This window comes from Leucoraja erinacea, unplaced genomic scaffold (genome assembly GCF_028641065.1).
Source record: "Leucoraja erinacea ecotype New England unplaced genomic scaffold, Leri_hhj_1 Leri_968S, whole genome shotgun sequence".
Taxonomy (NCBI): domain Eukaryota; kingdom Metazoa; phylum Chordata; class Chondrichthyes; order Rajiformes; family Rajidae; genus Leucoraja; species Leucoraja erinaceus.
Window position 1 is genome coordinate 11,365 of NW_026576914.1, and position 8,161 is coordinate 19,525.

The following is an 8,161-nucleotide window of genomic DNA, read 5'->3' on the forward strand; positions in this document are numbered from 1 at the left end:
GTTGAAAATGACCCCTTGTTTTCAGTTAGTGAAAGTATATTTTCCAATGGCCACTGAATACACAATGTTGCCACTAAAGTCTCAGTTTAATCTTATTGATCCGGTCTGGATGTGGTCATCCTTGGTTGTTCACAGTAAGCCTTGATCTCGGGAGATGAGAAACGTAGGGCCAGTGGAAAGTTTCCTGTCCCTCAGCCCTGGTTCTTTGGATCTTAGTTCTCACTTCTCAGTCAAGTGGTGGGGGTATCAAATCCAATCCTAAAAGTGAAGCACTTCTGTTTGATTGCAGCAATATCACCACCATTTCCTCCTTCATCGTCTGACAGTTTCATTAGGATTTTAAAAATTGCACCTCCAACTGGCAATTACTGTTCGAAGGTGTTGCAAATTGTAATCGCACTAAACTGCGGAATTTGAAGGCATGACATGTGTTTTGCATGAGCATTTTCAGCCTCAATTTGTACTCCCTTTGAATATTTTTTTTGCTGGGTTACCCCTTTATTGCGATTAGGTATTTTTAAGGCATTGGGGTTGTGGATGGGTATGGGGAGGAAATCACATTTGATATTTGGTGCTTTTTTACTTTTACGAAGGGGATGAATGTGAGTGCTATGACAAAACCTGATTACATTTTGGTAGATGCCATATGACAAAGTAATTATCCTCCTTGGGAACGGCGAGATCCCTTTGGGTTGAAAATTACCCAAGAAAATGACTTCAAAAATGATACGGAGAATCCTTGAACATCAGTTGGCACTGTTTTCCTTTTGGCACGATTGGGAATGTGTGTATAACATAACTTTTTTTTTTTTTCTTTCTTTCTCTCCCTTTTCCTTGCTCTTCACTGGTTTCCCTCCTTCTCGTTATTGTAGTCCGATCCTTGGTTAGCGGTTGCAGCACTATGGGCGTTCAATAGACAGCCACGCCAATTCAATAGGTCCGGCATGGCGGGAAATGAACATGTAAGTTTCTTGCTTGTGTTCACATAAAATTGTTAAAAGTGGAGATAAAGTAGGTATAAAACTTCCAATCATATGTTTGGATTACCAGGTAGTTTCCTTTTGCTTTGCCTTGACTTCCTAAACTTGTGAGGGGCTTAAAGACCATTTTTATCATTTTTGGTCCTTTTTAAACTACTTGGATATTATTTTATACAATTTTGAAGCTTGCCACCATGGATGGGTTTTAGTTGATCTGAAGATTAAGGAGTAATTGATTTTAAATGCGACTTATAAAGACCTCTTAGTGCCACAAAATGAACCAAGAGTTAAAATAATGTCATTAAAATTTCAGGGTCCCAGGGCTGGACGACAATGGCCTATCCTTCTAATGCTAACTCAGGAGTAATACTGACTGCTTTTACATGCTGTTACACATGTGTCCACAGTAATAGTAATAAGGCGTTTTTTCCAACAGATTCCATCGCCGTGTTTGCATTCCACAACAGTGTATTGTGTCGCTCTACCTTTTAATATAACATTCTATGCCTTTATTTATCATCCTTATTAAGACTATTTGTCTTAGCCGCTCTGCCGCTCCGTATGGCATCGCCTAAGAAAATCAGGACTTGCCTGCTCATCCATCACGCATCCTCATCTGTGGTGGTTCCCCCACTATCCTGTATCTACACAAAATGTATTAAACTCTTTAAACCACGCCCTGTGACCTGGCCTCCGCAACCTGCGGGGTAGAAAGTTTCGAGAGATTCCACTGCCCTCTGAGAAATTGCAAACACTCGCATGTAATGAAGCACTCTGATTCCTCTTGGATTTTTGCAATGCCTTTGCTGCCTTCAAGTGGAATAACTGCAAGTCTACACTGTCTGCTGACATCAATATCTCTATTGGATCATCTCTTGGAAACGTTTGGTTCTATTTGGTATCATCTCAGACGGGCACAATCTCTTTGCATCCATTTTCTTTGTTACGAACATATCTACACAGCCAAGGTAGAAAGAACCATATAAAATTGATAACATAGGATGCCATTTGGCCCATCATGTTAGTGGACGGCAGAAAGGAGTAATCCCAACTACCTTCCACCACTTCGGACGTTTTCTCCTTTTAAGGATGACCCTCCAAAATCTGCCAGGGTATGTTGACTCGGTCAAAGTGTACTGTAAGTGGGGGAATTGAAGGGACTCTGTTTTAGACAAAAACAAAGTCAAGTCCCAATCAGTTACGTAAGGTTCCGTGCCAGGAAGTGTCCATAAGCCAATTATCCAATAGTCAGAAACACACATTTTCTAATAGTAAACAGCACATCCTATCAGTTTTGTGTAAACTTGCTGTAAGTTAAATTGCGTAGCCAACCTTAAATTATACCCATAATTAATCTAAAAGAACAATGTATTGTTGTTCCAGACAAAACCATCTAATGATTGCTAGCATTAAAAATAATTTACAAAGTATGGAAAATTTGTAGAAAATCAGATTAACTGAAAAAAACCGGTAATGTTACCAGAGAGCCCCTGTACTGGGTGCAGGTGGCAAACTTGGAAATTGATCAGTCATAAGGAATTGAATGTGGATAAGCTTGAATGAGAGGGTTTTGGGAGATGGTGGTTGTGGACGCAAGCCAAACCATTATGCAAAAGCAACGTAATGCTTTGGCTCCATTTCCACTTCACACTGCATCAGCAGGCCACCATCATAATCAAGGAGCAAGTCTCACCCCAGTCACTCCTCTCTTCCTCCTCTCCCATCATGCAAGAGATACTGAAGTTTGAAAACACATACTCCAGATTCAGGAGAGTTTTTTCCCAGCTGTTAAAAAGCACTGGAATAGTGCTCTCGTGCTATTCCAGGTCTTTGGGCCTGATCATGGCAGCATAGTAATACTGTTCTAAATTGGGATACTCTGGCTTAGAGGGGGACACAGTTTAGAGCACAGAAATCTCCACTGAGGCAGGGCTTGGATGATCCACAGAATAGAAGCACTTTCTGCTCTTCCAAGTAAATATTAAAGATTCCATAGCTCTACTTTGCTCATTCTGAGTGATGTATGTCTTTAAGAAAGCATGGGATTTTGCGAATAATTCCCGCAGTTATTTATCGAACTATTGACAGGTGTCCACTGAGTTCAGAATTTTTTTTTTTTATTGGGCAGAACCGTGGCAATAAGATGCTGCCTCTCAGCACCAGAGACCTGGGTAAGTCAAGTCAAGTTTTATTTGTCACATACACATACCGAGATGTGCAGTGAAATGAAAGTGGCAATGCTCGCGGACTTTTGTGCAAAAGACAAACAACAAAACAACCAAACAAATTATAAACACAATCATAACACACATATTCTTTTACATAATAAATAATGGAAGGAAAAAACGTTCAGTAGAGTTAGTCCCTGGTGAGATAGGCGTTTACAGTCCGAATTGCCTCTGGGAAGAAACTCCTTCCCAACCCCTCCGCCCCCACTGCATGGCAACGGAGGCGTTTGTTTGCCTGACCGTAGCGGCTGGAACAGTCCGTTGCAGGGGGGGAAGGGGTCTCCCATGATTTTGTTTGCTCTGGAGTTGCACCTCCTGTTGTATAGTTCCTGCAGGGGGGGTGAGTGAAGTTCCCATAGTGCGTTCGGCCGAACGCACTACTCTCTGCAGAGCCTTCTTGTCCTTGGCAGAGCAATTCCCAAACCAGATGGTAATGTTCCCGGACAAGATGCTTTCCACCGCCGCTGCGTAGAAGCACTGGAGGATCCTCGGAGACACTCTGAATTTCCTCAATTGCCTGAGGTGGTAAAGGCGCTGCCTTGCCTTACTCACGAGTGCTGAGGCGTGTGATGCCCATGTCATATCCTCAGAGATGTGGACTCCCAGATATTTAAAACAGTTCACCCTATCCACAGGATCCCCATTTATCCTCAATGGAGTGTACGTCCTCGGATGATGTGCCCTCCTAAAGTCCATGATCAGCTCCTTCGTTTTTTTGATGTTCAAGAGGAGGCTGTTATCCTGGCACCAGAGTGCTAGATCAGCCACCTCCTCCGGTAGGCCTTCTCATCGTTGTCTGAGATCAGGCCCACCACCACAGTGTCATCAGCAAACTTAATTATTGAATTGGAGCTGAACCTAGCCACACAGTCATGTGTGTACAGGGAGTACAATAGGGGGCTGAGGACGCAACCCTGGGGCGATCCTGTGCTCAGGGTGAGGGACTCCGATGTATTCCCTCCCATCTTGACTACCTGGGGCCTGGCGGTGAGAAAGTCCAGGACCCAGGCACACAGGGAGGTGTTGAGCCCCAATTCCATTAGCTTCCCGGCCAGTCTGGTGGGGACTATCGTGTTGAAGGCTGAACTGTAGTCTATGAACAGCATCCTCACGTAGCCCCCCTTCTGGCTGTCCAGATGGGAGAGAGCGGTGTGCAAGACCTGGGAGACCGCATCGTCCGTGGACCTGTTCGGACGGTATGCGAACTGCAACGGGTCCATGTTCCGAGGGAGGAAGGCGCAGATGTGATTCTTCACCAGCCTCTCAAAGCATTTCATGACTACCGAGGTAAGGGCCACCGGACGGTAGTCATTCAGACAGGCTGGGGAGGCATTTTTTGGTACCGGTACAATGATGGATTTTTTGAAGCAGGCAGGGACCACGGACTTGTCCAGGGAGAGGTTGAATAAATGTAGTGAGCACTGGAGCTAGCTGCGTAGCACAGGACTTGAGTACTCGCCCCGAGATGCCATCGGGGCCTGCAGCTTTTCTCGTGTTCACCCGTGTCAGTGCCCTCCTCACGTCGTGCTCGGACAGCGAGAATGTGTGCACATTCCTCCCTTCAGCTTCGGTAGCCAGCCCGCTGGCGGTATTGTCGATAGTCGGCAGACCTGGAGTGGTGTTGCCCCTCTCGAAACGAGCGTAAAAGGAGTTCAGGTCATCAGCTAGGGAGGTGCCGGCACTTGCGGATGAGGGAGGGGTGCTCCGGTAGTTGGTTACAATCCGTAGCCCCTGCCACAGGCTTCTGGTGTCCTGCTGCTCCATCTGTAACTCCATCTTGTCCCTGTACCTTCTCTTTGCGTCCTTCACCGCCCTTCGCAGTCGGTAGGACTCTGCCTTGTAGACGTCCATGTTTCCTGATGCCAGGCCCGAGTTGTAGGCAGCGGTGCGAGCATTCAGGGCCACACGAACAGACCTGTCTACCCAGGGTTTTTGGTTCGGAAAGGTGCTTACCCTTACCGTGGGGACGATGTTGTCGGTTACTGTTGCGATGAAGTCCGTGACTGCTTCCGCGAACTCACTGACGTCACTGGAACTTGCTTCGAACATATTCCAGTCGACATCACTCAGTGCATCTTGCAGCATGGCCTCTGACTGGTCGGACCACCGCTTTACGTCCCTCGTCTCTACCGCTTCCCGAACTATCCTCTGTTTATACTCCGGCAACAGGAAAATAGCAGCGTGGTCAGATTTTCCTAGGGGAGGGAGTGAAACGGCCTTGTAGCCTTTCCTGAACGGTGTGTAGCAGTGGTCCAAAGTTCTCTCCCCCCTGGTGGCACACGTGATGTGTTGGTAGAAGTTCGGCATGACCTTCTTGAGATTTGATTTATTAAAATCTCCAGCCACCACCATAGCCGCATCCGGGTACTTGTTTTGATGTCGACATAGCACATCGTGTAGGGCCGAAAGTGCCACGTCGGTGTCCGCCTGCGGTGGAATGTAGACGGCTGTGACGATCACTGAGCCGAACTCCCGGGGAAGGTAGAATGGGCGGCATGAGATCGTCAGGTGCTCCAGGTCCGGCGAGCAGGAACGGGAAAGCATCTTGATATTTCCAGGGTTGCACCAGTTGTTATTGGTCATGAAGCAGACTCCTCCACCCTTGGATTTCCCAGATGCTTCTGTTCTGTCAGCACGGTGGACAGTGAAGGACTCGGTTGGGCAGATTACCTGATCCGGAATCAGTGAGGTCAGCCATGTTTCAGTCAGGCAGAGGATGTTGCAGTCCCTTATGTCCCGCTGGAATCTGATCCTCGCCCTGAGGTCATCCAGCTTGTTTTCCAGGGACTGGACATTCGCCAGAAGAATGCTGGGCAGAGGGGGACGAAAGGCTTGGGCTTTCAGCCTATTCCGAATCCCCCCCCTAATCATCCTGACTTGGGGCATTGTCCGAATGGAGATTCCACATTCTCCCTCTGATCACATGGGCTTATTCCAGATGCTCCAGTTTCACCCCCTCATCCCAAAGACGAGTTTGTAGGTTAATTGGCCTTTGTCAAGCCCCTAGCATGTCGAGAATGGATGAGAAAGTGGTCTAACATGGAACGAGTAGGAACGGGTGATCGATGGTCGGAATGGAGTTGGCGGGCTGAGGGGTTTGTTTCCACGTTGTATCTCTAGCTTAGACAAGCACGGGGCAAAGTTTCAATTCCCCAGCATGACATTTGGGAATAATGGATAGAAATATTGTCGCCATTTATTTAGTTCCATCAGACGTTACTGAAAGGTCTGAATTAAAAAAAAGTAATTAATAATTAAATAGAACATGTTTTATGTATTATTTAAAAACACTGATGGTATTGTGCTTTTTGATAACTTCTTAAACTTAATCGTTGTAATTTTTCACTTTAAGCTGAACAGCCATCTTTTTTTCCTGATGGTGTTGTCAGACAGCTAAATAAGAAACATGGCTGAATCAAATGTCATTCTTGCGGAGGTTTAGTGGGCCCCACCTCTAGCATCTATCATGTGATATCTGCCTGAGGCACAGAAGTCTTACCCAGGCAGGAAATTATAACATAATTTGGTTATTATTATATTGCTGTTTGAGATTTTTGTACATAAATGGCTGTTGAGTTTTTATTACATTAATTGCAAGAGTACATAAGATTATTCATTACTTTTGGGGGTGTCATTTGCAAAAGCTGTTACAAAGACATGTCCCTTTGTTGATGCTGATAGGCAGGAGTGGGATTATATTAGACAAAAGAAAAATCACCTTCACATTAATTGTGCCAAGAGAATTCCAATAAGCAATGCCTGGCAGGATTGTGATAGACCCTAAAGCCATCCTGTAAATAGTTTTGACCATGTTTTTGATTGGCTTTGCCTGTGAACACAGGACATGTGGACTTCTGAGGATTTATAAAGAGAAGTGTGCCTATGAAGCAACAGGGAAAAAATAATCTCTCACACACACACACTTTATCCATAAGAGATTTTAAATTTCTGTTCATTGTTAAGCAAGTATGATCTGAAGTCTCTAAATAGTGTTTTTTTTTTTTACTTTGCAGATTCCGTACTCCCCTTCATCTCCTGGTACATATGGGGGGTATTTGCATGTATTTGCATTTTTGGGGCAATATCTTGCATGAGGCAAATAAGTGTAAATGAAGGAAAATGATTTGTCCAAAGCAATTGATGATAGGTAAAAGGTTCACTATTGACTGATCTAAATGAGAAAGTAGAAAGAAGGTAGCTTCTCTCCACACCCAAGGCCAAGTAAAGTATGCCTTGGTAAATTTTTTAAAATGAAGTAATTTGTCTTGGCATTTGGAATCCTACATGTGTTATGTTGGTGGAGCTGCTGTCTCACAGCACCGGAGACCTGGGTTTGATCCTGACCTCGGTTGCTGTCTGTGTGGAGCTTGCACGATCTCTCTGTGACTATGTGGGTTTTCCCCGGGTGCTCAGGTTTCCTCCCACACCCCAAAGGATGTGTAGGTTTGAAGGTTAATTGGCCTCCATAAATTGCCCTTGGTGTGTTGGGAGATGATGCGAAAGAAAGTGGGATATCTCACAACTAGTGTGAAATGCGTGGACTTGGTGGACGGGTAATTTCAACCAAAGAGGTGCAGGTTTGTACGTCAATTGGCCTCTGTAAATTTTCCCTAGTGTATGGGTGATTGCTGGTCGGCGTGGATTCGGTGGGACGAAGGGCCTGTTTCCACGCTGCATCTCTAACCTACACCAGAGGGGCAATTCTATGTATTTGATATTTTACTGACTTGCTGGTGTAAAATGCTGAACTTGGTAACTATTTGTCATTGGGTGCAACAGAAAAGTTGTCAAAGCAAAGGGATTTGCCTCCAGTATAAGGTGCTCCAGGTATAACACGTTCAGTATTGCTCCCACTGAAGTTGGCTATGATAATAGAACAACTGGAAAAAAGGTGGGAGTTGCAGCTTTGTGTTAAGTATTGATTGAATTCCATCTGTGACTCGGGCAGAATTG